Below are 10188 nucleotides of genomic sequence, written 5' to 3'. Positions count from 1 at the left end.
ATTTGTACAATATCAGATACAATGGCTTCCAGAAGCTGCTTTTTGTTGTTGTTAGCTGCAACAGAAGTATCATTTTAGCCATTTTCCTTGTGGTCAATCCAGGTAAGCCTTGTTAAAGCACATGATTTAATAATTAAAATGGTTCTTCTATAGTTACATTTCCTCATTTAATTTTAAAAGAAAATTGGTGGTGATCAAATATATAGAGCATTAAGAAACTATAAGACATGCATTTTCTCTTGGTCTATGTTGCATATAGACAGTCATAATTTTTTCTTAAATAAAAACCTTCAGATTCATAATCTGATGCTTCTCTGTATCTAATTTGTTTTTGATTTATTCAAAAGCAGATTGAATAGCTTCATTAGAACTTTCTCTTTACTAAGATTGTTTTCCATTGTAACCCACATGGAGGTGGCTTTGTGGCTATGGGCTTGGTGTGGGTTGTGTTTTTCTTCTTGCTGTGCCTGCATTGCAAAACATCCTCACAACTAAAATATATGCTTTCACTTCACACTGTCTTGAGTGACAAGAAAACAGACCATTTCTTCTCATGCTTATATATCAAGGTTTTTTTGCGTTTGTTTTTTTTTTAACAAAAATTCTGTGTATTTCAAATGCAAAATAAAATCTTGTCCTGTAAGATTCTTTTCCAGTGAAAAATCACGTCAGAAATGTCAGTTAATACTTCAGATATTAGTTAATACTGGGTGCCAAGGAGATTTCAATATCCAGTGAACGTGACATAATTTATTTAAGGTATCTTTTGAGACGTCCAGTGAAGTTGTATTCAGAGAGTAAAGATCAATTCATATTTTATTTTTACCTTCAGCTGACAAATGTCTTGTTGGTTCACTTCTGCTAAAGCTTGGTTTGCTCAACATGAACCCAAAAAGAGTAATGAGTTTTGTGATTGTTGATTGTCCATCTACTCAATATCTCTATTTAAGAGTGCTGTGGAAGCTGTGTAAGTGAAATAAACTGTGTTCCCATAGCAACACATACAGACCAGAAGAACTTCCAGATTATGTAGAATCCTTTAACACAATACATTAAAAACAAGAAGTAAGGTAGTTCTTCAGTAGTGAATGTGAAGACTAAGACAGTCCATATTTAAATAAGATGCTGTTTCCATTTGATCTTTGCCCTTGTGTGATTTTTCTTGGCAACAGTAAAGCCCAAGGACAAGTTCATGAAGACACTGCCCAGTGAATTTCAGTTATGAGGTGTTTAAACAAAGTCCAGAAATGCTTATATTATAATGAAAGAGATATGAATGTAAAAATGTTTGAAGATAAGCACATTAAGGTTCTTCTAGTAAGCAGAAAACTTAATAAAAATGATTTCTTTTGCATAGGTGATATAAATTTTAGATTAATACCATAGTTTCTTCCCAGAAGAGCAGAATATACTCAAGAAAATCCAGTTGCTGAGAGAAATACGAAATTGGTATCTGTCAAGTCAAACCATCAAACACAATTATAATTTTTATGCGGGAATGAAACCTGTATTAGATCCAAAGATAGGCAGGCAATATGATTGAAGGTAATTTATTAGTATAATATGACTAGTTGTGTATTGGTTTGTTCGGGAATATCTTTAATTCTTATTTAATATTGTTTATTGCCTTCAGAGTTGTGGGTTTCTCATTACAGTATATATGGATATGAGCTAACAAAACTCTTACATTCATATCATCACAAAGTTGACATATCAAGAGTTGGCTACAAAAGCACTTTTATTCTATTAAAATTTCAAGGGGTGGAAATTCAAGGGCCTGCCCTCTTGTTTCTGTTGACAAGTGCAGTGCAAGGCAAAATTGAGGCACCAAATTCTCTTTTCAAACAGGCTATTCAGAGTTCTTGCATGTTCTTGAGCAAGCTGTCTGCCTGCAGCCACTGCTGCCATTTTATGACCTGCAGTGTAGGTAGCTCATCTCACATGTACTTCTTATGTATAGTTTCCAGTAATGGTAAACATAGATATGCAGACATTGAATATTTTTCTCTATGTGGAATAGCTGGAACTTCTTAATGTGCAAAGTATTTTGTTCTTTACTAATGTTTGCATTTTGCTGTTGAAGAATTTAGATGTTCTGTAGAGTTCTTGAGGAATGTTTGTAATTAACAGTATGACTTTAAATCTCAGTGTGTTGGGCATGATAATTAGCATTCGATATTTCTGTATCATTAAAAATAGAAGACAAAACTAAATATTTTGAATGCTTTTAGCACTGAACCCCTGGTTTAGAGAACTGAAATCTTGCCTTTTGCCTGGATAACTGGTCTGTGCTAGAGATGTGCGTGTAAGCATCTGCAGTTCTGTAGCAATGCGTCCTGTAGAAACACATTGCATGCTGCAGAACAGTAAGTTAGTACTTTCTTGATAGCTTTTCATTAAAGGAGAGTCTAAACAAATCAGTATATTTTCCTGCTCAAGCAGTGGATATAATCAGGTCAAAATGTAGAGAAAATGGAAATCATCTTGATTGTGAATAGTTAATCTCTTTTACCATGCTTTCCAGAGAAAATGAGATAAGAGTAATAATATTAAGCATCATTTGTTTGAGGCACAAGAAGTTGTACTAAATAGCAAAAAGATGGTCTGGATATTTAAGATCAATTTACCAGAAAAAAAAACTCGTGGAGGGTTGGGTGGATGGCCTATCCTTGCTTAACCTGCATGTGCTGTAGATTAGTACCCCAAACTCAGCACTTCTATTACCATACTCCTTTTTTCATCTAAAAAACAATAGATGGGAGCTTGGTTTGCTCTTACAGAATCTCTTCATGTTCAGATCTCTTTTGCTTACTTACTGGGCTGTCCAGAAGCACTGCGAAAATGAAGCCATATCTACATTTGAATCGGTAGACATGACTTAAATATTCCAGTATTTTCAGAGATATTCCTAATACCTACTGCTTTTTGCTTCAAGGCATAAACTGATTACTGCAGAAATCAGAAAAGTTCTCTTCAGAATCTCTGCCCATTGCTGAAGGGAAATGAACTGGACAGACATAACATGGCAGATAATTTTTCTATTCTAATTTTTCTGTTAATGTAAAGTTTATTCTGAATGCAATTACAAATTGGCAAGTACACATTCATTCTAATTGCATTTCATGGGACTATTTAATCTTCATAAAGACATTGAGTCTGCACAATGTCTGTGTCGTAAGCAGTGACTCATCAAGAGGAGGAAAAGACAGATCTTTCTGGTGCTCTGCAAGAGAGTAAGTGGGTCTAATGAGGTAGTGGATCTTTAATTTTAAAATTAGTCTCCTTTGCAGAGTACCATTAAAAACTGCTGCTTCATTCTGACATTAGATTGGAAATAATATCTAATAATTTATTATCAAAATATGGGGAAAAGGTCTGTTTGTCATATAGCTGAACTTCAGGGCTTTCTGAACTACAAATAAGGCTGGGATGTTTGTACAAGTTTTGCAGAATTTTTTACAGCTGTTATTTTGTAATAGATAAGTCCCTGATGTTCTTAATTTGAGGGAACCAGACACAGTTTTGAAAGAAAGCATTACAAACCGACTTTGTGAAGGTTTTAGCTGTACAGGGAAAGCATGTATTTGGTTTTAAGGGTATTTGGAACACTATAATGCATCATGCAATTAAATCTTAATTAAAATAAATTTAAATTACATAGATACAAAGTTATATCAAAATTTAAAGCAAAACAAGCTAGTGTGGTGTGTGTAGCAATAATTTTGTATGCCAAAGTCTTGCATCCCTGCAACCTCTGCTATCAGTACAAGCAGGGGAAGAAAGGACTGAATACAGGCCATGCCAAAAAGGTCTTGATGATGCTGGTGAGTAGTAAACTGGACATGAGCCAGCAATGTGCCTTCACAGCCCAGAAAGCCAACTGTACCCTGGGCTGCATCAAAAGCAGTGTGTATGGCAGAATGAGAGAAGTGATCCTGCCCCTCTGCTCTGTGCTGTCAGACCTCCCCTGGAGTACTATGTCCAGATGTGGAGTCCTCAGTGTGGGAGAGACATGGATCTGTTGCAGTGCATCCAGAGGAGGGCCACAAAAATTATCCAAGTGATAGAACATCTCTCCTGTGAAGTCAGGCTGAGAGCTGGGGCTGTTCAGCCTGAAGAAGGCTCCGGTTAGACCTGAGAGTGTCCTGTCAGTATCTAAAGTGAGAATGTAAGAAAGAGAGGAACAGACTTTTTAGCAGGGTCTGTTGTGACAGGATAAGAGAAAATGGCCTCCAGCTAAGTGAGGGAAGATTTATACTGGATATAAAGAAAAAGTTTTTTGGTGATGCCCCTTCCTCAGAAACTGTACATGCACATCACAGAGGAGCTGGACTAGGGAACCCTTAAATGTCCCTTTAAACTGAAATGATCCTATGATTTTGATTCTGTATTCTGAAATGTGCTTGGAGGCAGGACTATGCAAAGATGCAGAATGAGTATTTTGCTTCCTAAGTGCTACTTTTCTTATTTTGCGTATGTCTCTTATGAAGTACCAATTAGAATGTCAGCACATGGTTCTGCTCTTTAAACAAAGAAAACATAGCAGTTAACACTGGGGATTTAAGATCTCAGTTCATCTCCCTGTTATGTATACTTTAGAGTGCCGTCTATAGTGACAGGATCATGTTTGCTTCCTTCTGCACTCACGCTCTTCCCCTTTCCCTCACCTTCCTGCTTTCTCCAGAATTCCTTCACCCTGTTGACAGCGTAGATAATTTGGACAAAATGAGTCAGAGCTGTTCAGTAAATAAACAGACTATTAAATTTCCCCTTCCTATGCTTAAAATAAATAAATAAATGGTGGCAACTATCTCTAAATAGACATTTTCTTGTATTTGTAGAAATGGATTTCAAAAGGATCTTTAGCCAGAGGAGTTGCTGGAAAATGCTGAGTTTAAAAAATGACTGTCCAGAGACTGGTTAAAATCACGAGGCCATCGATTTAAAAACTTATATATTATTGAGACACAATTGCCTCTGGATAGAGAGAAAGCTAAAACTATTTCTTAAATGTTGAAGTAAATATTGGTGAAAAGTGACAGGGAGAAAAATACAATTATAGGTGTTGTGATGTAAAACAGGATGAAAATATTTGTTTAATCTAAACACATATATGACACGTTACCTTTAAAAATGCTTGAGTCTTTTTGGCGTGCTTTTACAACAGCATATGGAGTGATAAATGTGCCACAGTTTCTCAATTCTGCCCTTTACATTCTAATTAAAGGAGAAACAACCCACTTATCTGACTGTTTTCCAGAAGGAGAGATGATTAAATTTATGGTAGTTTGTGAGTTGGAACCTTCTCTCACTTCCCCAGCTCAAGACCTTAGAGAACAGTATCTATTTCATAACTATCTGGTATGGGTAGGAAGATTTTAATGAGAAAAATCTTGACAGAAAAATATCACAGTTTACTTCGTATCCTGAGTCAGGGCAAACAATGGAAGATTTATGTTCTCTAGTAATGGTGGTGTTTTGGATGAGCAAAAATTTAATCTGGATTAGCGAAGAATTTATTACTCTCTGTAACTACTTGAAAGGAGTTTGTGGCAAGGTGAGGGTCAGTCTCTTCTCCCATTTAACCAGTGACAGGGCTAGAGGGGATGGACTCAGTTTGTGCCAGGGAAAATTCAGGTTCAATGAAGGGAAAACCTTCTCTGAGAGAGTGTGGTTCAGTTCTGGAACAGGCTGCCCAGGGAGGTGGTGCATTTGCCATCCCTGGAGGTGTTCAAGAAACATTTCAATGTTGTATTGAGGGATGTTTAGTGGGAAATACTGTTGAAAGGTCAATAGTTGGATGATCTTGGAGGCCTTTCCCGACCTTGGTGACTCTATGCAGGTCCCAAGCTTGAAGCTGTGACTGCTGCCCCCTTTTTAACAGCCTTTCAGATTTTGGCCAACAGTGTTTTACAGCTGCTCAACCATAAGCTTTTATCAGATGTTGCTTCAGCTTTTCCATGTTGATCTCATGTTTTTCAAGAACTATCAGAATATTTTTCACACGTTGCCTGAGAGACAGCACCTAATTTAAAATGTGTAATTGGATAAGCAAAGCCATTTTTCCTGAGCATGAGTTGCTTTGCTCTTGCTGACACTGTATCCCATTTTGTCCTCCAGTCACACACAGAGATCCTCAAACTGTGCTTTAGATTTTACTACTCTGAAATACTTGTGGCTTTTATTGTATTACTGAATATTTCTGCAGGCACTGAACAGAGCCAGTTCCACAAAGCATGCTTGGTGACCTCGTTATTCATATTTCTTTGTGAAAACTTCCCACTTACTGCTAATAGTTTTTTATGTTCATTTGTTAGAAGGCTTTTTTTTGTTCTAGATTTTTTTCTTGAAGAGCCTTTGGTGACCTGTGAGAGATTTGAAAACTCTCATTGATATAATATATTTAATTAACTTCAACAAAAACAGTGATTGAATTCTTTAAACAGCTCTGAAAAATTGTACTTAGCTTTTGTCTGTTGGCGGTATTTTTCCGTAAGTACAGGGAACGTGAGTGTATTTAAAATTACTACTTGCATTAATACTTGTGTAAGTATCACACTGACTTTTTCTGCATCCTGAACAAAGGGATTATTCAGGAGCTTTCTGCTTTAACTTATTGTGTTCTGGGGGAATTCTGCACACTCCTTAAGTATGTGTCCTCATCTGTTTTTTGTCTGCCTTGGGTCTTGCATGCCTAGTGATGTGGCTTAGATTACTTGAAGAATATAAGAAATGCACAGGATGAGCTAAATAGTTGAAACAAAGGATCTGTAACTGTGGTACCTGAGAAGAAGTCAATTAAAAAATACAGCTCCTGAAACAAAATCCTAATGCAGGTTTTGGTCTGACATTGAATAGAAGAAATAAGCTCTCTTAATGTTTATATACACTGTAAATATATAGTCTTACAGATGTGGTGGGGATTTTTTTCACAGTTGCATCCATTCTTTTGTAGCTGTATCTATTGTTATGTAACCTTCTTTGTCACAGTAAGGATGGGATTTTTGTGCAAGGGCAATGAAAAGGCCAGTCACTGTGCAGAGCTTTCTCATCTCTCTTTGAGTTAAGAGAGCAGGAGCTACAACATGGGGGATGTTATTTCTGATTTCAGCCTCTTTTTTATTATTTTCTTCAGCAACATGAGAGGTGAGAAGGATCAGGCTTCTTGTGGCAAGCCCAGAATTTGCTCAATCATTTCAAATCACTGCAGACCTGGAGGGAGGGCCTTTTCTGCAAAGCATTTACCTCTATTTATGATCCCTCACAATTGTTAAATGAAATCATTTTTAGGGGATGTATGTGTTACAACAAGGGGAATGTGGGAAAATCTAATAGACAGGAGGCATGAAGGGCAAGAATGATCACGTGCAATGGTAACCTGTGCCTGGAGGAAGGCAAGATGTTCTGTGCAGCAGATGTTTACCTCTAGCAGCTGTAAAGTAGATCTGCATGTTCCAGTCAGTTTAATTGTCACTTGCTTGTTTTGACAAAAAAAAAAAAAGACTACTACTATGTACTACTATGTAAACATACATAGTTATGTCCAATCAGAAATACAGAATGTAACTAATTTTAGTTTCAAGTGCATATTTTTAAATGAATGACAGAGTTGGGTAAATAGCCTCTAAATTAGCAATCTCTGATCAATTCATCTGTAGTCAGCAGAAATTTGACTGACAAGTTACGTGGCTTATAGGTACGTATCACTTTAATGCATAATCTCTCTAACCAGAAGGCTCCTAAGTGTCTTTTTTTTATGAACAAAGCCTAATACAAGAACACTCTCCAAGTGGAATGCAGTGGGAGGGAAACTAGAGAAGCAGCGTGGATCAGAATATGACTGATGGCAAAATATTCCAAAAAACATTAAATGTCAGTGGAGTCCTATAGATGTAGTTTAGTACTCGTATTTATCAAGGAAAGCTTACAAGTGAATACACTGTTAACCAAGTCTGTCTTCATGGCAACAGCCTACTTTTGAAAAATAGGCTGGAGGTATAAAGTAATGAGTTATATTGGGACATGCATGAGATTTTAATCTTAAAATGTATCCCAACCTCTTGGTAACCTGCTTTTTCCACAAGTTCAAGCAAACATCTCTTTTATCCTACCTGCCAATCATCCCTCCCCAGATATTTCTTCTTCAGTAGAATCCTACGTTATTGCTGCAGCAAGAGGCTGTGGGCACAGACTGGAAGCCCAGTATGGAGGAGATGCAAGCAGACAATAATTGTCTGCACAACAAGCTTTGGTTTGTGAAGAGATGTAGTCTCATTTTTTTTTGTGACATACCAGGTTTATTGTTGGTGTAATGTACTGGGTCTGCATATACCTGTATGTTTTCAGTCAGCAAGTCACAGAAAGAGACATGACAGCTCCTGTCAGGTGAATTAGCCTGTGTTGTGGATTCTTAATTTTATAAATATTATCATTCAGGACATGTTGTGAAGGTGGTTTTGTTGTTTCTTTTTTTCCTGAGAAACTGAATAATGAGAGCTTAGCAAGAGCACAGTCTGCTGCTTTCTGCTATCTAACCATCCACTCAGGAGGCCAATGATTAGAAGGCAGTTAAAAGTATTTTTCTTCTGATTAAAGATTCAGACCAAATTCCAAAACAGCTGAGGTGTTTCTGTTGCTGTACTTTGTGTGTATTGCAGAGAAAAGCAGGATTTGAAGGACAACAAATCACAGCAGTCTAAAATTGCCAGCAGAGGCTGCTTGTGTAATCTGGCTTCTATGTATCAGGTTACAGACAAAACACAAGGTAACTGAAACACCTGCTGATGTCTTCTGTGTTTACATCTCTGATATAAGCCTGGTTGCAGAATAAGTGTGTTTCCATAGTACTTAGCTGAATAGTGGGTTTCTCTTGCCTAGCATTTGTGTGTCTGTAATACTAAAATAGCTCTAATTCTGTAAAATTAGTGGTGGTTCCATGATGCTTTAATAAGAACTGAGTCTGTCTCCAAGCTTTGTTGCGTCTTACTGTTGGGAAGAAAGAATATATTTATTCTTGGAGATAAAAAAAAATAAAATTAGAAACAGTCTTCATTTTTAGGATGTTCCATCTCCTTTTGCTTGAAAAGTCAAGTACTGTTCAAAGCTGTTGTTTGAAAAGGCATTAGCTACTAAGATGTTTCTCTGTGTGGTCTTGTCTTACAGGATTTTCTAATAGTATTATATAGGAACCTCTAGGACTGTCTTTTAGCTAAGAAATTCAAGGTGTCATAGCTTGTCTTAATAGGATGACTTCTGTGCACTTAATTTTTTTTTAAACCAGCGATTTCCCTCTCTAATAGGAAAATTGGGTAGGGAGAAGGAAGTTGGAAGGGAAACTGATTTCATTAGTATAAATGGAGTGAAACTGAAGAAATACTGTCCAACACAGACGATTGAGTGTGTTTAAATATATTTTACTGCTACCCTTGCTGAACTCTTGAAAACAGAGCAAAACAATGAGGAATATATTTGTTTTGAGGGCAGAGAGATTTGGCTGAGTAAATCTTATTGGTAATACATAAACTGCATCTATCTTCTAGTTCTGTAGCACTGACAGCAGCTATTTTCTTTCTCAGAAGTGCCTATTCTTATCATTGTTTAGAATTTATGTTGATGAAGTGCTTTTGCTCACCCAGCACTAATATACGAGGATAACCTTAATCTTCTTAAAGACTTATGTTGCAATATAATGTGACTCAAGTAAGAATCCTGGGATGACAGAGTAATAAGCACTGAGGGGAAATGAAGGTGGTAGCTCTCAGCAGAAGTTGTTTCATGACTATTGTAATTGAATATATGAATAGCTTTTGGACATGTCTTATTATTCCACTTTTAAAAGTGCTGGCTACCAAGGTGCAAGCATTGTTAATGTTTTGATTTGTAACTTCACTGGCTGAGCACCAGATATTCTGGAGCTTTTCACTGCTGTGAGTAAAGAAACCTTACCTGCACAGCATGCTCTGTACTACTGCTTAATGACTGTTGTATCGACCAGAGCTGCCTCTTCTCTGTTATACCTATCATCATTTGGTCTAATTCCGCACAAAACAATGTTCTGCTACATCATCTTTTACTAAAGGATGTGAAAAATATTCAGAATAATAAATGAAATCTGTAATAAAATGAAAATTTAGTTTAGTAAATACTAAACTGAATGAGACAGTGAATGGTAATGAGCAGTGGGAATCA

This window comes from Coturnix japonica, chromosome 15, assembly GCF_054131305.1.
Source record: "Coturnix japonica strain WE chromosome 15, WE-NBRP24, whole genome shotgun sequence".
Taxonomy (NCBI): Eukaryota; Metazoa; Chordata; class Aves; order Galliformes; family Phasianidae; genus Coturnix; species Coturnix japonica.
This window is presented reverse-complemented; position numbering follows the sequence as displayed.